Consider the following 24473-nt stretch of genomic DNA (forward strand, 5'->3'; position numbering starts at 1 on the left):
TGAGGATTCATGATCACATTGTGCTCACTATGGTAATGGCTGAGAGATGATAACATGGTGGCAGAAAATAGAAATAAGCAATTGTAAAAAAAAAAAAAGTACTTTATTGGTAAGGGCACCCAAAGTATACTATATGGATAAAAGTATTGGGACACATTTCTTCATCTTTAATTCAGGTCTTTTCAGTCCCACTGCTACATGTGTATAAAGTCAAGCACCTAGACTTATTTCTAGTTATTCAGCCTGCCTTTAAAAGCATTTGTGAAAGAATGGGTCATCTCAGTGAAGCTCAATGAATTCAAGTCTATTACTGTAATGGGATGCCACCACTGCAAAAGTCAGTTAGTGAAATTTCTTCCTTCTTCGACAGTTCATGATGAAACTGTTTGTTTGTTTGTTTGTTTTTCAAAGAACCACAGTAACTCATCCACAAAGTGTCAGACAACGTAATTGCTGAATGTGGACGCGTACTTTGCATAAAAGCAAAAAACTCTCTGTGGACTCAATAATTGCAGAGCTCCAAAGCTCAGTGTACCGGGAGCTTAATGGCATTGCTTTCCATGGCTGAGCAGCTCCTGTAGCTATAATGTGGAGGTTTGCCCATATAGCGTATATCTTATAATATGTTGTTTCACAGAGTACACAGAAAGCTGCTTGCTGAAGTTTGTTGAAGTTCAATTATTATTATTTTTTTCAATGACAGATGTTTACAGCAGAAAGATGGGGCAGTATTTGTTTTTCTTTCCAGATAAATTCAACTTGAGACAAATTTGAGATGTTTCAGCATTCTCATACCCAACTTTTTAAGTAAAATGTCACAAATGAAACCGATAGAAAGGTGTTGCTATAAAGTACAAAGAGAATCTACATTGCGCCTGAAGGTGTTAGCACATCCAAACCCCTTTAAGACCATAAATATTTGGTTTCACAACCTGTATTCAGTTTTGGCAGAAGTAGTAGCATTTCTTTAATTGATCGCTTTTAGAGATGATGACATGTTTAAATTTAGAGGATGTCAAGGTTGCTGCTTAGACCTGCTCTCAATCTTTATGCTAAGCTAAGCTTTTACACCTCCCGGCTCTAGCTCCAGACTTGACGCATAGATAATGAGAGTAGAATCTGCCAGTCTTCTCTAACAATTTAACTGTTGTGAAGTAAATGAATCGGGGTTATTGTCAGGGATAGCTCAGTAATAATAATAATAATAATAATAGATTGGATTTATATAGCGCTTTTCAAGACACCCAAAACGCTTTACAATACCACTATTCATTCACTCTTGCATTCACACACTAGGTAGAGTGGTGGCCCCATGATCGGAAGGTCAAGGGTTGGAATCCACTGGACGACTACCCTGAGGTACCCCTGAGCAAGGTACCATCCCTACACAGTGCACCCAATGGCTGCCCACTGCTTCACTGAGTGAATGGGTTAAATGCAGAGAGGAATTTCCCCACGGGGATCAATAAAGTATACATACATTAAAATGTCAAATTATTCCTTTAATACATGCAGTATGAGAAAGGTAAAAAGTCGATCTATCCTAGCAGATTCTTTTAACCATTTTTTGCTTTTTGTTTGTTTGGTACATTTAATCTACAACACCACGTTAAAATCATGTGACAGTGAAAGAGCGTCTAGGCCAGTTTATCTTCATTTACATGTTAATTAATATATTTGAGATGTAGAATGACTTTTGCACATTTATGATTACACATAAAACCATGTAGCCTAGTCATTTAAAATGTAGTATTAGCTTTTCTTTTTCATTTCAGCAAAGGTGCAACTCAGATGGATTAAACAAAGCAATTACATTCATAACTGTGCACATTTACTCAATTAAATAGCTTATTATAACAAAAAGTTTCTAGCGTGTATTTTTACACTGCCATGTTTTCATTGTTCCTGAAATAGTGCCTAAAATAACTCCAGTTAGAGCCATTAAAAGAAATAGACTCAGATGCAAACACATTTCCACACATAAAAATCTGATGCGTCTTTGATTCAATGATGAATTGCATTCTGAAATATAAAAGAAAGCTGAACCCTAAACACACATTCTTCACTTTATTGCTCACTGCCTGTTGGTACAAGAGTGTTCCTGCCTGGTGTTCAGTTGCCCGTATCGGTTGTTCCAACAAACATCCAAAGCTATTATTTTCATAAATTTTCTCCCTTCGAAGGAAAACACACACATTAAATTTGTTGATTGTGTGTGTGTGCGTGTGTGTGTGTGCGTGTATGTGTGTCCAGGTTTGAAGCCAAACTTTATGCCAAAGTCTGTTATTCAAACATTCCAACCACGCTTAATATAGTAACTGGCAAGTGCATTAGGAAGCATAAATCATTAAAAATCAAAAATAAATAAATCAAGCACTCTGCTGACTTTGACATTATTTTGTACACAGCACATGTTCGTAATATGCTGTGGTCTGCTGTCTTGATTGTGGCACGCATGGAACAGAAGTCAATTATCTCGCTCCAGTATGGAAAGGAGCTTCTTGTCTGTGTCAAACCGGGCAGTGATCACAACACAGAAAGAAGAGGGGAAAAATAGTAAAATCTGTACCACTAATATTTTAATTCTACACACAGTTAAAGCTCAACATTATTAAATGGAATTATTAGGGCTTTTACTTTCCCTGTTTTCTATTATGTTTCCAAGTGTGGATGATATTACTCTCAAAATCCGATGTGGCTGATAAGAAGAGTCGAACTGAGGATTTTAGCATGCAGAGTGAAAGGATAGCTGTCTCCACCCTCAAGCCTCCTCGTCCACTCTGTGTTGGCAAAAGCGTTTTGGAGTCACTAAATGGGGAGAGATCCCTCATGCAAATCACCTGATGTGAATAGGAAGTTACTCAGTGTGCCTCTTTGTTTTTGGACACACAAACAAGAGTGTAGTTCTTTTGTGAGGGTGTTTTTGAGATGGATGGGATGGCTTGATGAAAGGAGGTGCATGTGAAGCCGGAAACAGCAAGTGAAAAGGGTGGGTATTTAAGAGAGGGCCTGACTGAGAATGCATTGGAGAAATAGTGGGTACACTGTATAAGAAGGAGCAGCTGCCGGTGCAAGTTGGCGACAAACTAGAGCAAAGCTAGTAAAAAAAGAAGATATTCTGTGTATTGTATAAACGATTAAATCCAATGTTTAATTTATATTTATTATTATTAAATGTTCAAATCATTCATAACTTTACATATTTAACAAATGACCTTTCCAGACTTTTGTCGGCTTTCGTCTATTGCTATGTAATGGATATATGTATGAGACCCATGCTACTTTGTCAATTAAACGGAGGCTCGCGCTCATCCTCCTGTATGTGAAAAGCATTGTGGACGGGCAGCAGAGCAGAAGTAAGATGTGTTTTGTTAGTTGTCTGAAGCCCAGGGGACCGGAACCATATAAGCTCCCCATATTATTCCCTGGATTGAGAAAAATAAATCCATTTGTTTCCGACAAACATTTTGTCATTAAAAATATGAGATAGAAAAACAGAGTCTGCTGTGTGTGCCTTCTTCTAAATCTGCTATTGTTTGGGTGTCAGGATCATTAGTTCATTGGGATATATTCTGCAAGCTAATGCTTCTGGTCCATCTCACTTCTGGGAGCAGTGTGCCCACTTTTCCAATTCATGGAAAATTAGTTATGAGGTAACATAACTGCTGGAATGGATGAACCTTGCCTGTGTTAAGGCCAAGCATTTACCTTATGTAAATTTAACACATTATCATACTGTTCAGAGTTCACTGTATGGCGAAATGTGTCAGGGACATGAGAGCTTTGTGAGCCATGGGAAGCTTTTAATTTAGGTGAAGGAGTAACAAGACTGCCGGCTTCCATTCATGAAAGCTGAAGAGAAGAGGGAAGACAGAAAAAATCATAGTCCTATGGGGTCATTTACTTTCTTGTCCTTTGAACCAATGAAATGACTCAACACAGTCCAATTCTCAAATCCGGTGCTGCAAAGAGATTTTAGGGTGTCTAAGTAATTTAATGGATCTAAGCCAAAGGTGTACAAACCAGCTTTTAATTTAAATTTGATAGGATAGTAAAGTTAAATCCAGCCTTTGTTTCTGTTATTGTGATGTTAGAAGGGTGTTCTGAAATTTCTTTGAAATCTCTCCAGTATCCTGCCTCCTTCGCTAACTTGTAACTTTCGTAATGGACATTCAGGTTAACAGCTTGGCCCTTTACAGATACGACACGTGATGATATGTGAAGAGACAAAAAGGGGTGGCAAAAAAAAAGAAAGAAAGAAAATGACCCAAATGAAGGGATGAAATCTAAGATCAAGGAGTGAAAGATCTACTGAGCTGATTCTTGAGATTAGCCAGACACCAAGTGAGAAGGATTGTTGTCTTCCAGACACCGCACTTCAATTACAGACTTCTCCTAAGTAGAGGCAGGGGATGTTTAACAGCCCCGTGGATGACAGATTATTTTGGGGCATTCCTTTGAACCTTTTTGTTTGTTATTCTGGGATATAGTCTGGATTCTGGATGAAATCATAAAAGTGCTACTGTGCAAAGGGCATCTCTTAGCAGCCCGTGCGAACAGAACAGAAATGCAGCCAGTGCCATGATGATGCAGGTTTCAAATTAAATTTTCAACAAAGCAGAGGAGCAGACAATACAGCATAAGGCCGCCCACAGCACAGCCTGCTGTAATTAAGAACACATAGTCTTTCTTTGTCATGTGATCAGTTGGAGTGGTGTTTTTCTGTGTTCCTATAACTTTGTTTTGACTGCTTGTCTTTGTGAAAGACCATCATTTGGAGGTTTCTCATCATCTGTTTGATATTAGTGGTGAGGAACACATGGCCATTCAAAGGCAAAACCCTGTGTGACATCATAAACCGCAAGGCAAAGTGGGGATCATCAAGACCCCAGACTGAGGACTCTGAACACTACCTGACTGCCTTCATCCATCTTTATCTATATTGTTAAAAAAAAGAAAATAAAACGGACCATCGTTGGTCTCGGCTTCTGATGTGTCTTTGGGCTTTTTTGCCGAACTGTCTCTCGTCCTTTCTGCAAAGACAATGGAGAACTTTGTGCATGACGACTGAAGGAAAAAGAAGAATATGGCCAAGTCCCACAGACTTTTTTACCTATATATAAAAACAAACCAAAAGGAACATTAAAAATGTCCAGTTAAAGAACTTCAAGTACCTTTAGAGTCACAGGTATCAAAATGAGCTATATCTTAATAAGCAGACAAGACAGCCTGGGGAGTAATGACGCCCAATTTGGCATGCACACCTGTTTATATTGGACTGGGGCACTAAGCAGTGCTTGTAAAATATGTGCAAGGTTAATACTTATGTGGTGACGCCCTCGGGCCTCACAGCTACATTAAGGACAGCATCAGCAGTCTGAGATGATGGGATGGGTCTAACCCCAGGCGCTGCTGTATGTGTTCATGCGTGTGCGAAGCTCATTCGGCGGATTTATTTGTCGGGTACTTTGTGTTTCTGTCTGCATGCATGTGTGTGTGTGTGTGTGTGTGTGTGTGTGTGTGTGTGAGAGAGAAGACCGACACATCTCTATGGGAAGTGGGTTTCTATGTGGACACATTTGGTGAAGGGAGTTCGAGGACGGCCCACACGCGCTTTTGTGCTGCTCAGTGTCCAGTGGTTGGCTAGCCCACGACTTCTCCTTGAGGTTATTTTTCTCCTCATGTTTTGTTTTTCGTGAAGTGAGGTCGGGGTTCTATAAGCAGACTCCACCTGGGGGAAAAACTACAGGCCACTTTAGGGAGATTATCTTAGCACTTCAACCCCCCCCCCCCCGGCATCTGTCAAGCAAAGCAGAGAGACAAGCGTCCTGAAGGAAGCGAATAATGAATTTCACAACAAAAACTGTAACTTGGTAATTCATTTTCCAGGCCTTAAGCACATGTTATTTCCTAGGACAAAAGCTGACTCATTATTTAGCAATTCATTTTTTTTTTTTTATAAACCATGATTTATTTTTTATAAAATGGAATTTGGCATATCCCAGCATGCAAATAATAAACCGAACTGACTGAAATTACAGCAAACTAGCTCAGTCCAAACCATAGAAAACCAGAAAGGCTTCAAGTGCTGGACTTCATGATCTGTTCTGATAAAACAACATCAATGCACTATGCAGCTGAAACCACAGAACTTGACACTCCACAGCTGTGATTTGTAATTTTATTTTATTATTATTATTTTTTTAGTTCTTTGTTAACTTATACAGCATCGAGTATTCTCATCGAGTATTCTCAGCAACTACACCCAAAAAATCCACAGTTATTTGTGCACCTTGTGCCTACTGTAAACTGTCACATTGCTGCATCTGCAACAAGGTTTTAGCTCTTTCCTCCACTAAACAGCAACACTTTTGAGTCAGTTTCAGAGGATAATTCGGGAGTAGCCAACCCCACTAGACAGCCAGGGCCAGTGGAATTCAGTGCCAGTGTATCATCCTTCCCCGTCTAGCCTGTGGAAAGAGCAGTGGTGGTGGTGAGGAGGTTCCATGATGTGGGTCACATACATGGAAAATTCTGCTGAATCCATTGCTTTTCCATGGGGATGGAAGGTCACCGGAACAACACACAAACGGCTCCAGCTCAACCTGTAGCTAAGCGTGCTGCATGAAACACTGGGCCCTGTTGTTCAAACAAATTATCTCGTGACATTATGACATTTAATGGCTTTCTCAGCTGTGTTAAACCCAGCGAGTAGCGGAGGTTTAAGCAGAGGTTTAAGCATTTCTGGCAGACAACGAGGAGCAGCATGTAGAGAAAGTTTGCTTAACGCCAGTGAACTTGTCCATCTCCTGCTCAGAGTCGATGGCTAACTCAGTCTGTCAGCAAAGTGCACCACAGAGAAAGTAACATTAGAGAAACTGGTTGCCCCAGCACTTGTATATTTCTATCTCCATCTGTGTCAAGGGCTGGAAGTGGGCTAGTGTACATGCCTTTGAATATGTAGGGCATTGGACACCAACTTCATGTGGTTTGGGAGAAGTTAAAGGCTGGTTGGGGCTTTAATCCAGCAACCCTCCTCCCAGTTTTCCCCTCTTTTTCTTGTCTCTGTGGGTCTCAACCCCCACCCCCTCATCCCCACCTCACCCTCACCACTGACTCCCCTTTACCACACAGACCCATAAGCACCCCAGGTCCCAAAGACCGTCATCTCCTCGCCACCACCCCCATCGCTGCATCCACACCAACTGGGCCTTGCCTCAGCCGTGGCCTCCTAATGGCTGATGGATGTGCAGAGGTCAGAGTGATGATCTAGACAAGTCCTCTGGTCCATCATTGAGTCTTTGATCAACATACTTAACCCTTTCTTCCTAAGAAGCCATCCCCCTACCCTCAGTGGATGAGAATGTGGGGAGATTGAGTTACACCGTGCTGGGTAGTGGGCAGGCTGACATCCCTTTGGTAACACATGTCTTTGTTTAAGGCAAGGCTCTGGCACTGACAGTCTTCTTCTAAATCCCCGTGCTTCTATAACGCTCCACCAAAGTTACCAGGGAGAAAGTCTGAAAGAGAGTTCATAAGAAAAATCGGCAGTTTTTTACTGAGTCAACCACACTGGTAAACCAGTCGACAGCAATTTTGATTTTCTTGGAAACCAGCTTGAATGAGAAGATTAACAGAAGATTAATAAAACGTTTATTTAGCCTGGCAGTGCTCTATTCTAATATTCAAACTAACTTCTGTTATTTGGAATGAACCTTTAGAGTTTCTTTATATTTTAAAAGGCTTTACTACTGCTGCGGATATCTCTGTTTGTTTGAATGCTGCTCGGTGTATTGGAGAATACACTTTAAATGTGTTCCATAAGTCGGTTTTTGTGTAGCAGGTGTCAACTTGTTGAGCAGAACCACACAGCCATCAAAACAACAGTGTGTTTGTTAAACTTCTTTTTGTGATACCACAAAGTAATTGAATTTAACGAGGCCTCTTAGAAACCGAGTACAGATTTTGCTTAAAGCCAGAACTTGGTGATTATATGGTCATTATTTACAGAAAATCTGAACAATATTTATTTCCATGCGAGTCTATGTATGATACTTGTTTTGTAATCCATCTTCTGTGACACTTTAATATGGCTGTGAAGTGCCATATGCGTTATAAATCTAATTAGAGGATAAAGAAATGAGATGGCTCATTGAATTATCATTTCAGATATTCTGCTTTGAGTTCTGTAAACACAACAAATCAAATTTATGTCTGTACATAATAATCCCACACATTTTGTTGAAAGCTGCGAAAGATTAGGAAAATATTTATTGGACTTTGAATTCCCTCCTTGATGATTTTAATTAGTCTCTGACCACATACAGACTGAAACTGCGGTTTGAAAGAATAGTTGCTCAGTATGTTCATCTTAGGATCACCTTACCAGATTTCGGATATGTTCTATCAATTAGCAGACTTGGACAGAAGGCAGAGGAAAAATTAATATGGTTCTAATTTTAAGTGTCATGGTTTCTGCATTTAGACCTGCATATCATCCTTCCAAAGAAAACTTCTACCCTGATATTTTTCTGTTTTATTGAGCTGAATTGCAGTAAAATGTGATCCGCAAATACATAAACGCATTAGACCTCATTGGGAAGTGCTATTAGGTCTTGGAGCAGCAGTAAAATCCATTTTAAATCCCTGCCAGTTCTCTGGCCTGCAACCTGCAGTTACACCTCTCATCACTCGGACCATTAAAGAATATGACCTGCTTTACATGCAGCTGAAGTGATGGGGTGCACAGACACCAAACGTGCTCCTGTCCTCTCATGTCCATAATGTCTGCTTGGCCTTCAGTGGACTTTTCCCAAGCGCACAGGTTGTCGAGCCAACGGCAGCTGTCAGATGGTGGTTGTTGGCAGGGTGTGGTGCCTGACTAGCAGGTCTGACCAGACACTTGTGCTGCTGCGCTGAGCCATTAGCAGAAAGTTGACCCCAAAGCCTTCCCTCAGACTACTGGTTGACGTACTGTGGTTGTCGGGGTCCATGATAGCATTGGTGAATCACAGCCGAGTGGATGACCCGACCTTCCAGTGGTCACGTCAGGATTGGCTAATTCTGACAGAAGATGTCTGGGCTTCCTTTACATGTGTGTTTATCTTTTGAATTTTTTTTTTCTATTAATCTTTTATGCACAGCCTGAGTAACTTCACAGCTAAACAAACAGTGATTTGTGACCCACAGTAATCCTGTTCTTGAGTCATATCCCTTCTTTTCTCTTTCCTTAAATATACTACTCGAAGTTCCCTCCGTAAGATCTTCAGATTTGGCAAAAGAGTAGTGAACACATCTTAAACCAGAGTTGGCTTAAGTGGTGACTGTCACTATGGCAACGTCCTCATGTTTTCAGTTTGAAACTGACATCTCAGTAGGTCCTGTTGTGTCCTGATATGTGGGGTTAGAAGCTGTTCTACATGTATGAGGTGAGTTATTAGGAAGTTTGATAATTACAGGGGGTGAATAAGGTATGCAGTAAATCTTGCAGATTAGAGGCTGGATGTAGCAAACTATCTGTAAACTTAAACACACTGTCACGGGGACTTTACAGGCCCCATGATGGCAGAATTGGACAACCACAATGCCAAGACATGGCATGAAAGAATTACTTATCAAAGTCATGAAAATGAAGCCGATGAATGCAGGTTTATGAAATACTAAGGGATCAGCCAAATGCAACGAAAGAACCACTGTGCCTCATTCCATGCTTTCCATGTTGCATTGAAATCTTTCCACATGTTATGTGACCTCAGATCAATTAATTTTTTATTAAAAAGTGCTGACATAGTGGCAGAGGACTCAGGCTTAACACAAGCTTAACCCAAAGATGGTTAAAGTTTACAACTTTAGTTATCTAAATATGTGGTGGTGGTGGTGGTGGTTGGGGGGGGGGGGGGGGGGGGGGGGTATTTTCTCTTCGCAGCTATGATTTTACATATCATGGAAATATTTTTAACAAAATGGCAATACAGTAAAACAAGTATATCATAAACACAATAAATGCATGTGTGTCTGTGTGTATTCGTTGAAGGATGGGAGCAGGGTATGGGTATTTTTTGGGTCTGATTCTATGGCATATGAGGCACAATTTTTTCCTGGCTAGTGAGACTGTGCAGCCCACTCTCATGGCTCTTAGAAATTAATGTATTGCAGTTGGAGTTATTTTTGTGCCAGCACCATGCATCCTCTCTTGGGACATGAAAGGCAAAGTGGAAGAAAAGCTGACATTTACATTTCTGAATACCTTGAGTTATATGAAATAACTACATTCATATCAATGTCTCAAAAGGAAAGCCCTGTCATGGGAACAGATTTCCATCTAAAGTTCCAGTCACACAGACTGGTTGTTAACCTCCTGACAGCCACCCTCCCCCAGGGAAAAATCTGTACTCCAACATCAACCATCTAGCTAATGAAAATTCAGTCGTATGTAGCACTTGCTGGCTCTCCCGGGCATTTGGGATTTCCAGTGTGTCGCCGACTGCTCTATCGGACTATGTGTTGCTTGTTGTAGACTTTTAGGTTTAGGTTTGCTAAGAGTTCTTCACAGTAGTACTGAACGAAAGTGTCCTAGCTTAGGTAAATTAGATATAGAGCTAAGGTCCTATTAAAGTTTTTAAAACATGTTTTGGTCTTATTTCTACCACTTTCTAAAATCAATTCATCCTTCCTAATCTTACAGGTATATATATTGTTCTGCAACGTGAGTTGTCAATAATCAGTTAATTATTTTCTCTGTGAGTGTTGTTAATAATTATTCACTGATATTTAAGGTTGTGACTTATTCCATGTCCAGCATTTTCATGACTACCCACTTGAATATGTCAAAAAAGGTTAGTGGCAAGCTTTAGCGACAACACAATCAGATTGACGTCTTGCTGCCAACTCAACTACTCTTAAGATAAGATGGGAGTAGACCATATTAAAACAAAGGCAAAATCCATAAAACAGTACACAAACATATGAGTTAGTGTTGGTGACTACATATTAATGAAGACATGAGAGCGGTGGCCTTCTTTTCTAACTCAATTATAGTGCCAACAGAGTTACTGATTACAGATTATACTGAACTTGCAGTGAACTTGTACAGCAAACACAGTGACATAAGGTATTTTAACTGTTTATTGTTGATTAAAGTCTAATATCTGTTCAAGGTGTTGCTGCATTTAAAGACATTAAAGACATTTATCATTAAGTAGAGTGTTATTACTGAAATTATGAGCAAAGATCTAGAATTATTTAAATCAGAACTGTCACTTGAGCTGTTTTACATGCACATATTTATGCATAATGCAAACACAGAATATGAGCATAATGGGCGATCGTGGCTCAAGAGTTGGGAGTTTGCCTTGTAATCGGAAGGTTGCCGGTTCGAGCCCCGGCTTGGACAGTCTCGGTCGTTGGGTCCTTGGGCAAGACACTTCACCCGTTGCCTACTGGTGTTGGTCAGAGGGTCCGGTGGAGCCAGTGTTCGGCAGTCACACATCTGTCAGTGCGCCCCAGGGTGGCTGTGGCTACAATGCAGCTTGCCATCACCAGTGTGTGAATGTGTGTGTGAATGGGTGGATGACTGGATATGTAAAGCGCTTTGGGGTCCTTAGGGACTAGTAAAGTGCTATATAAATACAGGCCATTTACCATAAAGTAACACAAGGTAATAAAAATATCTGTGTAACATCAAGCAAGACATATTATAGATGATAAAAAAGTGATAATACTGGATGAGAGCAGAAAAAGAGAGAGTGAGTAAGAGTAGGGCAGAAGCAGGCCGGTCTAAAGGGTTGGTACATTTATAAGCAGTGACCGTGAGAGACTCCTTTCTGGCCTATGGTTGCCTCTTTCACAGGTTCCTCCTCCCCTGCACTGAAAAGTTGTTACAGGGTGGCGCTGGGTCTTATTTGGATTCATTTACAGCCCCCTGCCTGAAGAGCTTGGTTTTGTCAGGGCTGTTGCGGTAGCTTGCTCACTCTTTGGTTTAAAATATGTTGCATGTCAGTTATTTGATGGTTTGGCTGTTGACAAGTGTTGGTTAAACTCATTTGGCTGCTCAGAGAAAAAAAAAAAAGGCCTCCAATAAGACTGAACACTTGAATACATTTTTCAAATGTGACATATTTTTTCAGCTCTGCCGTTTCAACATTGCATGAATGGTTTCCTTTAACCATAATATAATGTTGCTGGCACAAAATGTCCGAAAGAAATATTTCCTAATTATGACTGGGGAACATAATCTGTGATCAGATATCAAATGAAACCAACGTGGCATGTTTTCGTGTGGAGAGCAAAACTCCACTCTACAATTTTGGCGAAGCAATGACATGTCTGAGATGCTCACTGACACTTTGCTCTGACTCAAAAAGACTAGGAATCATCTGCCACAGCAGCTCTGACATTTTCCCTAGCTTTCGATAAACAGGTGCACCACCGCGAATCTCGTGGAAAGAGTTTAGAACTAACCCTCCATCACTCCCAACCCACATAAAGACCTTGTGGATTGCACAGGAGGACAGTGGTAGATATATCACGTGGAAAAGTGATACGGCATACTACTATGGTTCTGTGCCAAAGGAGCTAGGAGAGCCATGTGCGGTCAGAGTGGCGAGGGGAGGCCTCACAGTGTTGGCAGGCACGTGCGCTATACTGCACCAGATGCTGGTTTATGATCACTTGTGTTAGGTAATTGCAGATTTGAGTGTTTACCTGCTTGCATTTAAACCATACTGACACTTGTGTATCATTGTGTACTGTGTAACAGTGACACTTTGGTGTGATTTGATATCAGTGCAACTTTGATCTGTTTAAATTTATAATAAAAATATATCACAAGTTGAATCCGTCATTACAAAGAAAAACACTTATTAGCTAACGAAGTGCTTTTGGACTGAATAAATATTACTAATGTCTTAGCTGGACTATTCATTTGAAGATTTTCCAGTTGCCATATATTTTATATTTGGACATTCCTAAGGAATGCTTTTAGTGGTTGATATATAATTAGTTGCTGTATAAACCTGTTTTAATAGATGTTTTACAGACCCCTTTCCACAGGCAAAAAAGGTAAAAATAAAATAAACATTCAAAGAAGCATTAATCTATCATTTGACAGATTATCACTAGTTAGTGATAATTAGTTAGTTTTTAAATTCAATAGGTTATACTGATTTTCAATTTAAAGATATCAGTTCAGTTCAGTTTGCTCCACTGCGACCCAGATAAAGAGAATCGGAAGAGAATGGATGGACAATAGATAGATAGATTCAAAACATCAATAGATGATATGATCTGACCGTGCCACCACAAAGCTAACAATGTGACAATAAATGACATTGTTTAAAAGACCATTCATATTTTAACCATTAAAATATGTAATGCCAAAATCAAAGTTGTGCCAGTGTAACCTGTCCATCTTGTGGCCATCCTACAAAAACGTCTGCCAAACACGATTCTTTGACTTTCTAGCAAAAGGGAAAGTTGTTTCCCAGAACTTTTGGATATTATCTCTTTGTTAGTTACACATTACAGAGAATTGTACAGGTAAGTTCTGGTTGTTTGTTTTTGGCCATTACCAGGGAAGGTTTATAATAAATCATGACAAAGTTGTTCATTGATTACGTTTATCCTATGAAGAATAAAATCTATTTTGACTGGAATGGTCTCTTCTGGAAGGACAATCCTACTATCCACGGGGCACAAGGAGTCATGAAGTAGTTTTATATATGCAAAAGTGATGTGAATTGTGCTATGGCCCTTAAAGTCCCCAGATCTCAACCCAGCTGAACATCTATCTGAGTTTTTTCTTATATTTTAATTTAGACAGCACTTTTTGCCACCCTTTTGAAAACATCAAATTAGGAAATAGACTATAGTCAATGCCTGATACTGCCTGTGTCAAGGTACACTGAAACAGAAGGAATATGGTGGTTCGACCTCTTACAATACCAACCAACCCCTGAAGATATTATTTGTCTCTAGATGCACTTGTGTCACAATTAAACCAGACAACAACAAACTATAGATCTCAGTAACAAGCACAATTCATACAACTTTGACTGTGACTATGAAGACTTAGAGTCTACCAGGTTACTGAAGGTCTTTAGAGCTTGAAAAGAAAACAACTGGACTTTAGGTTTGGGGAAATATTTCACCTCTCATTGAAGAGGTTTTTTGACTTCTAAAACAACTGATGAAGAGTCCCAGGTAATAAATTTAACTTAATTACTTAAAAACTCTCTGCCCACGTAATCAAGGTGCAGAGTCCTAGGTAATCTAGTTTAACTGGGACTCCCAGTTCTAAAACAACTGAGGGAAACAATAAAACCATTCTACAAATTCAGGGTAAGGGTCCAGGGCTTCTCATCTAAAGCTAGACTTGATCACCTTGGACTCTTGATAAGTTGTTTTAGAGCTAAACCAGCATTTTAGGCAAAACATCTTCACAAACCTAAAGAAGATCAGTTGCCTTCTCTTCAAGCACTCAAAAACACAATCACTACCACGGGGATAACGTATACGTTAAGTAGTCTATGACAGTTGGAAAAAAATACCAAATGTGGAGTCATGGTCGTAGCATTTCCCTGCCTTAAGTGCCCATTGCAGTCATTAGTCCTGGGTCACAACAGCTATTCAAGTCAGCAATCACCATGGTCCAGTTGTTAATGATTGTGTTCCCCATGCTGACACTAAGTGTTGAGTCAGGTCAAATGGACATTCAGAGGAATTCCATCTTGGAAATTCCAACGCTCCTGTTCCCTCAGGTTCACATCATGGAGAGTGCAAGGGAAAAAAGCTGGAACAATGCGATCTGGAATCTGGGAGGGAGTTTGTCACTGCTTTTTCACAGCTCCTGAGATATGAGTTAAACATGCGGAATGTTAATCTGTCAATGTGTGGTCATGGTGCGTTTTTGTAAGTGATTGTGATTTGAATCACGAGGCCCTGTGGCTGTGGCCGGGCCCTCTCTGCCTATCAGGAGCGATTAGAGGTAACTCTTTCTGACACCCTGATGGCCATGAGAGACATCCCTTGCCCGCCAACAAAGCCGCATGTCACACACGGCCATCTTGTTTTCTCCCAACAGGCCTCTGGAATGTAGTTCATCCCCTTGGTCTCCTCAATAAGACCATTCTACAAATTCAGGGTGAGGGTCTATTGAATCTTAACCCTCCAGGCCGATGGATGCAAAGTAGCGCTCAGCATGTGAAACTATGTAGAACGAATGCATTTTAGCACCCTTTATTTGGCCTTCAATAGACTGTCTTCATTGACGTGGGCACTCTAAAGCCCGTCTCAGTAAACGTGTCTCCAAAATGAAAAGGTGAAACAGCAGGGAAGACATATGTGATCATCAGCTGAAGCTCCAGAAATCTGAACAATACAACTGGAAGCACAGGACTGTTTAAAGACGGACAAAAACATCGTACAAAACTGTTTGAATGAAACGTATCTGAGATCCCAAAGCCAGAGTGTACCAGTCATAACCTTCTCTGGTAGCTCATTTGAAGTAAGTGAAAAATGCATTTTTTAATCCCAGTATGCAGGGATAAATCCATGCCATGTTGGAAAAACATTTGCACCACAGCTCTGGTTTGTGGCTGGCTATTGTACGGGGAGTGGTATTTCACTTATGAAGTGATTCCGTTACAGCTGTCCCCTCAACCATCCCCCCTTCTGCATGCACTCACTTACTCCCATTCAACCACACACACACACACACACACACACACACACACACACACACACACAGAGGCAGAACTATTTAAACACAGTTCTCCATAAAGAACTTTGGGAAGGTTTCTTTTGAATTATAAAAGGTTACAGATTGTAGGCTAAAATGTGAGAAGAAATGTAACAATTTCAAGCTCTAACCAAACTAATTCCAATAGTAACATTTCAATTTTTTTGGATTACTTTTCTTACCAGTATTTTAAATTGGTCAATAACACAGAAATGTCCCGTGAAGGCTGTAGATGTTTCGTATGAAGCCTTCAGGTGTTGACAGCATTTTCACCATAAACAATTTTTACACTGCAAGTAATGCTAGAGTCTGTCATTTTTCACCCCTCATTTTAGAAGGAAAATGTTATTTAATTTCCAGCAATAAAACGGACTTCTTGTCCAATGAAATGGCCACCCATCTACATCCAGTCACAGACATGGCAAAATGGTTTTATTTAGAGCAGTGTGCATTGATTTAATATGCAGTTGCAGAATGGCTGCCAGTGAAGTCCTGGCTGACTGTTGTGGCCTTTGCCATCTTGGTGTTCATGTAAAGGTTAAATTAACAGACAACACTGCACGTTCATTCAGTAGCAACGTCATGCTTTTGTTAAACCCGCCATAATGTCCTACAGCACACCCTGCTTTATCATCTATTTAACTCTAACTATACACTCTGTGGATCACAGGGTTGTTTTCCCATAGACTCCTATATCGTACATCTTATTTCTGAAACCATGGGAGATCCCTGCTTTTGGCCATTAGGATGAATACAAGTATCACACAATCACTGTTGATTTCAGGAAACAACAACATAGTCCAGATTCACAACACACAAGAAAAGGTTATTTTAGACGCAACATATGCCAAGATGCGCATCTGCAGTGAGATCCAGCAAAACTGCCACGTAAAACACAATCTAGTCCGGCTTCCTAGATCCTGTGGAATGACATATTTTAACTAATATCAGCTGAATAATATATTTCACTTAGCTGGGTTCACTTAGCTGGCTATGTGGGAGGAAACTAATCTTGAAAAGATTATTATATTTACTTTTTTTGGCAAAGCTTTGAAATGGTATGGGAGGTAGTTGTGGCTTCTGTGGTCAGATGTTTATTGTTTATGCTTTGTATTTATCCCTAATTAATGCTGTGTTGATGAGCCCTGTCACAGACACCAGTGAACAACAGCATGGTCTCACGCAATGTGCGGATGATTTACTCCCCACATACAAGGCCTTGGAGGGCAGCAAAACGCTGCCTCCAGCTTGTCTCTTTGAGTCAGAGCAGGAAGACAGATGCTCTAGAAAAACGCACAGAAAAAACGAAGACTTCCCGCAACTTCTCAACTGCTCATCTCTTTTTTGGAAGCTCTACTTGTTTTCAGCATGTGCATCAGAGCAACCAGCAGTTCAAAGACTTGTTATTCAGAATCACAAATTGTTGCACGTTTTCCACATATGAAGGTTTGGGACGCACATGGAGACCAGTAACAGAGGTCACTGCAAGGTCTTTATGACCCCTTTCCATGTGGCTACTCCATCCAACAAATCTCTGTCATTATATTATTGTGTTCAAATGATTTGCTCACTGACAAATGATGTGAGACTAATTTAAAAATAATGTGACTTGTCTTTCCTAAGAAATGGAACTGCTATCCAGTTGAAAATATGCTGTGTGAAACTAAAAGTGACTGACACTGATATTTATTATGTATCACAGCCTCCCTTATTTATCATAACTAACTTTTTTTGAAGTACAATGCACAGAAACTGTAACTTTCGGTTCAGTGCTCTAAACCAGGTGCATCATAGTAGTTTTAGTTCATAAGCCACATAAATCCCACCGCATCATGTTGTGGGGCAACATCAAATTGGGATGTTTTACTGTCCTGCTCTAAACTCTTGATGCATCCTTAAGCAAATGGTGGTGTCAGAAATAGAATATGGTCAAGAATTAACTAAAGATGTGAATTCATTTCCACAACCTAGCCACAGGATTCCACGAGTCAGTGTACGACTAGTGCCCGTCCCAAGTGGATAAATGGGGAGGGTTGTGTCAAGAAGAACATCTGGCATAAAATCTTAGTCAAATTCAGCATCTGGATCCTAAAAAAACTGAGATTTCCACATTGGATTGGTTGGGATAACAAAAAGCACCCCCAGTGCTGATGGCCAACAGGATGCCAGAGGAACTCTTACTGATGGCTAAAGACAAGGGAAAAGGCATGTTAGGAGGCAGCACAAGAGAAGAAAAGGCCAGAGTGTGGAGGTGAAGGTAGGAACTTTAGATACGCCTGCCAGAAGAAGGTGGCACTAACAAAAAGACAGGAGGATGAGCTGGAGGTGGCAGAGCTGAAGATGTTGTGAGATGTTAAGTGACCAGAAAGGACAGGATCAGAAATGAGTAAAGCATGGGGACAGTTAAGATTCAGTGATTTGGGGACAAAGTTCAAGAGAGAACTTTGTCTCAAGGCTGAGATGAATGGACATGTGTAGAGGAGTGGGTATATTGGACAAAGGATGTTTAATTTGGAGCTGCCAGGTAGGAAGAAGATACAAAGACCGCAGAGGAGGTTCATGGATGTGTGTCAATGTGAATGTTTTTGAGTTTTGTTTAAAAAAAAAAAATCCTAAATAGCACAGTGATAAGAAAGTTTAGTTAGTGCAGACAGTTTAAAAATTATAAAAATCAACCAACACAGTGAAAAGAATGCCTTGTTTCTCTGACAGCTTTTTCATCAACATCATCCATAAATTCACACACGTGCAACAGACATAATAAGGGCTGCAGATCCTTTGGCAAATTTGACTTCACCAGTTTTAGATACCTTTTGTGTTTGATTAGAATCAGATTATGTGTCAGCATGACCAGCTTTGCATTTTGCACGACAAATGTCAGAGAGAGCAATGATTCCCATATGGAAAAGATATATATAAATCTTATAAAGTTTGTATCTGTCTTGTGTGAAACTTGTATGAAAAGCATACAAGAGTGAAAACAGAAATAAGATCCCTTGAAAAATTATATAAATTAAACTTGTATGTTTTGGATACTTACTAAAACAATATAATGAAAGTAATGAGAAAGTGGCCACTTTCATGAGTAAATCGTATAAGCCTTATATGATTCAGTATATGAAGTAGGCAGTGTTGGGAAGGTTACTTTTAAAATGTATTCCATTACAGAATACAGAATACATGCCCCAAAATGTATTCTGTAACGTATTCCGTTACGTTACTCAATGACAGTAACGTATTCGGAATACTTTGGATTACTTAATATATTATCATGCTTTTTACAACAACGTGAATGTACTATTGCTGTATGATTTATTACTATTACTGAAGGTCCGCGACTCCGAACTGTAGTAAAGGGACCTCTGACTAATACGGCGGGGTCCCTGTCGGCTCGTAGCCGAAAAATAGCTTTACTTTGTTGTGTGGGTCAACTTTTCTTGTGAGAGACAGAGAGGCGTTGAAAGGCTGCTCCAACGGAACTTATTGTTTTCGGAGGAAAACACGAACACGGTGTACAGTCGAGTCTTAATAGCTTACTTACAACTGGGCTCGTCAGGCACTCTTCTTGGCTGCAGTGGTTATTATTATATTTACATGTTTCCAGCTCCCGTTTTTCCTCGATGACAACTCGTACCTTTCCACTCCCCTTTTTCTCCCTCCTCGCGCTCACGGACCCATAACGTGTATGGCAGTCCATTCTCCCTGCAACACGAACTACACTGCCCATGAGGCTACATTCTTTAGAGCTATGCTTGTAGCATTCTGCTTGTTAGCTTAGCACAACAACAACAACAACAACAACGAAAAGGCGCTCTCTCACCCAGGAAACACACAGTCGCAGAGAGAGAGAGAGAGAGAGCGTCGCCCTGTAACCATGGCAACCGTAACGCTGCCGCCTGGAACAACAGAACGTAGCTGTCAAACAAAACCCAAACAGTCCTGACCCTCGACAAAATGAAACAGGAAAGTACCGCAGTGTAATCCATTTATTTCAACAAAGTAACTGTATTCTGAATACCACCTTTTTAAACGGTAACTGTAACGGAATACAGTTACTCATATTTTGTATTTTAAATACGTAACGGCGGTACATGTATTCCGTTACTCCCCAACACTGGAAGTAGGCCACATCTTATGCAAGTTTTTTATAAGTTTTTTCTATTTCTTTTCCATATGGGTTGAGTCAAGTGTAACCACACCTGACACTGCTTTTGGCTTTCCACGTGTGTTGTTCTTCAACACATCACAGGAGTGACATCAGATTTTCTCACTCTTATGCATATGTACTCTGATTTACTGTGAGTTGGTACTTGGTGGTTCTGATGTAATTCAGTACCCTAAAAAGTACTATGTTCGATAACCAACTCATAAAAAAAACATAATGCAACATGAAACATAAAAAGCAAAGAAATATATGTTTTGCACACCAATGCAATTAAAAAATAAAGCTGACAAAATTAATTGAGAATACATTCCTCAGCTAGAGTGACAGTCACATGTGCAAAATAGTCAGATTTCTATTAAGCAATGAATTCACATATTGCATTGTTCTAACAGTTGAATGACAGTATTAACTCTACTTATACCGAAACAATTTGAAGTTTCTGCAGTGCAGTTTAGAGAAAATGTAATCATATTTATTTTCTCTAGATTTTTTTGGAATTAGATCTGTTCTGTCCAGTTATGGTAAATATGTTAAAGACGTGTGCGGTTTGCTAAGTCAAGCATGGGAGGCTCTTTACCGGACTCGCCCTAAATATACTTTGAAGCATTTAACATGTTATGCTCCTCTACCCTATAGAGGAAAACACTGCTATACTTGACTGTTGCCTGGACTAAGGATCTCCCCAAGGGACAGAGTGGACTGCTCCCTTAACCCGTCCTATCAGCGGGGCTCCACCAACATGTATAATCCGCAATGCGAAGCTGCCTTTTACTGCATGCTGCTGTTATACCACTGAAGCCTGACAGTGCCAAGGCCTGTGGTGACTTGGGCGTTGCAGGCCTTGCAGTTTGTTTTTATCTTGTTCATGGGCACTAAAGTCATATTTCACCACCTGAGGACAGGAGTACTTGGTTCCAAGATTCATTTATCCGTGTAGCTCACTGTAATTCATGCACAGTGTGTCACAGTTATGATAAGCAGAAAACTGAATGTGCCATAAATCTACCTAATTATGCCATTTTCGATCAGTCCTATACATTAAATGAAGCCTACATCTCAACAAAGAAAGGAAATAGATGAAAGACCAAATACAAAGAACAAAATCTCATCATCTCGTCAAGACAGCTCAAGACAGCTGGCAGAGCACAATACTGAGACTCCACAAAATAGTCTGTCATCTATTTGTAATCTGTTAACACATTTGAGCGTCTAACAGAATATTTGTGGATTTATTTCCACACATAAAGTGCACTTTGAGGAGGGATTGGAAGTCCTCAGGGCCATGTTAAAAGACTGGGCCTATATTGACATGTGGTGAGATACAGAACCTGGAAACCAATCAGGTTTACTCAGACTAGGCCAGACCAAACCAGTCCGAAGTAGTGTGATCCAATTGAGAATGAAGAAAAAACAATCATTAGTTCAAGTCGCCAGTCCAAATATAATGCTTGAAAGAAAAGTGTTAGTCAAAAGGAACTTTCTTCCCTGCGCAAAAATACTGCTTTTTTCGGCATGCTCACTGAAAAGTATTATCATAATGACATTAAGTAATAAAGCCTGCTAGTTGCAGTATGTTGACAAGACAATAAATCTGTTTTTATTTGCAAAAGGAGAAAAGTGCAGCTTTCATCAGTTCTTCCACAGTGCCCAAGGCAGGTTCCTTCTCTGTGGTGTGGCCAGCACCCATCTAGCCACACAGGAAGCATCTTCTACTGCTTCCACTCTTTTCTCTCTCTCCTCATTTCCCTTCTTTTACGTGCAGTCTCCTCCTCACTTGCCCATGGTGGAAACTATTAATAGGGCAGGGTTCCATGGAGCAGTGTGGCTAGGTTATCATTCACACAGCTTTCCTTTGCTCTCTCTCTCTCTTGCTCTCTTTTACTCTTAGCACAGTAATCCTCAGCACACAACCCAATATAGCGGGGGGAGACTCATTGCCCTCTGTTTTTAGACCTCCACAGCCACAGGATAACGATTTTTCCTGATACACGCGTGGTGAAAATGCGTAAGACTTGACCTTTTTTTCTTGAGCCTTGGTGTGTCACAGACAGGGGTGACATGGGAAGGAAAATGTGATGGCCAACCAACTGTAAAACAGTTTTGCAGTGTCAACCGAGGAGAAATGTAAAGACCCAAAGGAATCCTTTGTAAACAGACAACTTAGAGTTTGCAGGACAGACAACATTTTAAGACGTATGTTTGCTCCTAGAAAGAGATATGTTTAAGATTGTCTTGTGACTGTTATTTAATTGGTGACATACAGTACAGATAGACAAGAAGTGTAAGGAAAGAAAACAGGAGAGAGTTTTGCTGATAAAGACCCAAACAGGGGATCAGTTGCTAAGAGCATTTTTATCTATGTAGTATGTACCCGGATCACATGTCCACTGGTACATTTGTTTGTTTTTTGTGTAAAAATTTGGACATTTGAAGCAACTATTTTGTGCTTGGCTTTAAGCTAATACCCCAAATACAGATCTGTACTTCAAATATAGCCAAGAAACAAATGTAGGAACAGTGTTGTGAGAAAGTCTTTACTTCCTTCCAGATTTCTTACAAAGAATTCATTTATTCTTGAATTTGTTTCTTACCAACTTAATTCTTGATATAAGACAAAAATAACGAGTAAATACAAAATACAGTTTTTCAGTGATGATTTAATTTATTAAGGGAAAAAAGTTATCCAAACCTACCTGGTCCTATGGTAAAAAAGTAATTCCACCTTAAACCTGATAATTGTGCCACCCTTCACATCACAGTGGAGGAATTTTAGTCCACCCTCCTTTGCAGAATTGTCTTAATTCTGCCACATTGGGGGTTTTTCAAGCATAAATGACCTATTTAAGCTAAAGCGGGACGTTTTATTCCATAGATTTAAGTCCAGATGTTGAGGCAACGCCAGAACCTTTTTGTTTTTATTTGTTTGCTAAGCCATCCAGATATGGACTTCCTGGTGTGTTTTAGATAAATGTCTTGCTGCATAACCCCATTGTACATGAGTTCCATTGCACAAACCGATGGACAGATATTCCATCACGCTACCACCACCATGGTTGACTGGGTGGTAAATCTTCCAAACTAAAATCTTCCAAAAGATTCAGCTTTTCTCTCATCAGTCGACATAATATTTTCCCAAGATGTTTATAGGCAAATGTGAGACGAGCCTTTGTGTTCTTTTTGGTCAGCAGCGGGTTTTTTTCCTTGGAACGCTCCCATGGATGCCATTTTTTCCCAGGCTCTATCTTATTGTTGAATCATTAACTGAGGCAAGCGAGGCCTGCAGTTCTTAAGAAGTTGCTCGAGGTTCTTTTGTCATTGACGGGTTCTTGGAGTCATTTTCCACTTGTGGATAGTGGTTCTCGCCATGGTTCGCTGGAGTTCCAAAGCTTTAGAAACAACTTTGTAACCCTTTCCAGGCTGATAGATGTCAATGACTTTGTTTCTTAGCTGTTTCTTTAGATTGCGGTATGATGTCTTGCTATTTGAAGTCTTTTAGCCGACTTCACCTTGTCAGACAGGCTCTATTTAACTATTTTCTTGATTTTCTTGAACTTGGGAAATACAAGTCATCATTTGCATTTACTTGTGTTATCTTTGTGAGTTTGTTTGATGATCAGAAATGTTTAAGTGTGACAAATATGCTAAACAACAACAACAACTAAAAAATAACGAAGGGCCCACATATTTTTTCAGGCCACTGTAAATTTTCCTCGATCAACCGTTGTATCACTGGATTGTATGCATATTGTGAATATGCAAAAAAAGAGTACAAGTGCATCATGATGTATTCATCTCTGTATTTCCATTCCTCCTATGCATCTTGAAATTCAGTTTTCCAGATTGTAATGTACCTTCTAAAAATTATGCACTCTTGTGCAGTCTTTCCTCTCACTTTTAATCTCTCAGCCAGCCTCATCATCCTCCTTTCCTCCTCCTCCTTTTCCCTGGGCCGCTGAAAAGCTGTCATTGATGAGAACACTGTGAGGGAGTGAGAGGTGGTCGGGCCCCACGGGCTCGTGTAGCAGCTCCAGTGAAAGACTCCCATTTAAGCACACACACCTGTTAACAAACACCAACAATGGCCTGTATGGCTGCCAGTTCAGTGAGCTCTATACCCTGACCCCTCTCCCACCTCTCAACCCCCTGGCGGATATTAAAAAACCTCTATTTACCCATGCTGGCAAACAGTGCAAAGGCCCCAGAGAGGCTGGCCTGCTCAGGGTGTCCTCAATCCACTATTGTCCGATGGAGAACTAGCCGGCTGGATGGGAAGGAATGCTGAGGTAAAACTGAACTGGATTGGAGTTCTGTTAAATTGTTTAATCTGTTTAATTTTTGTTTAACTTTTGAGCATTGCATACAGCCCCTGTGTTTGTCCCTTGTTATTTTTGAGGGTGAAATGGACTTCATGTCACTTTTACTGCTTCAATGTGGAAGGGGTTCAAACTGTGCTATAGCTCGCAAGCTATGGCTGATCACACCTTGAATAAAGCATTATTGTATGTCTAAATTTTTAGAGTTTCCCAAACTTTTTACCAAACACATGTTTCATTTGTAGATTTGCAAATGGAA

The sequence above is a fragment of the Copadichromis virginalis genome, linkage group LG7 (genome assembly GCF_057382275.1).
Source record: "Copadichromis virginalis isolate Kocher_CV1m ecotype Utaka linkage group LG7, C_Virginalis_male_GT1.1, whole genome shotgun sequence".
Classification (NCBI taxonomy): Eukaryota; Metazoa; Chordata; class Actinopteri; order Cichliformes; family Cichlidae; genus Copadichromis; species Copadichromis virginalis.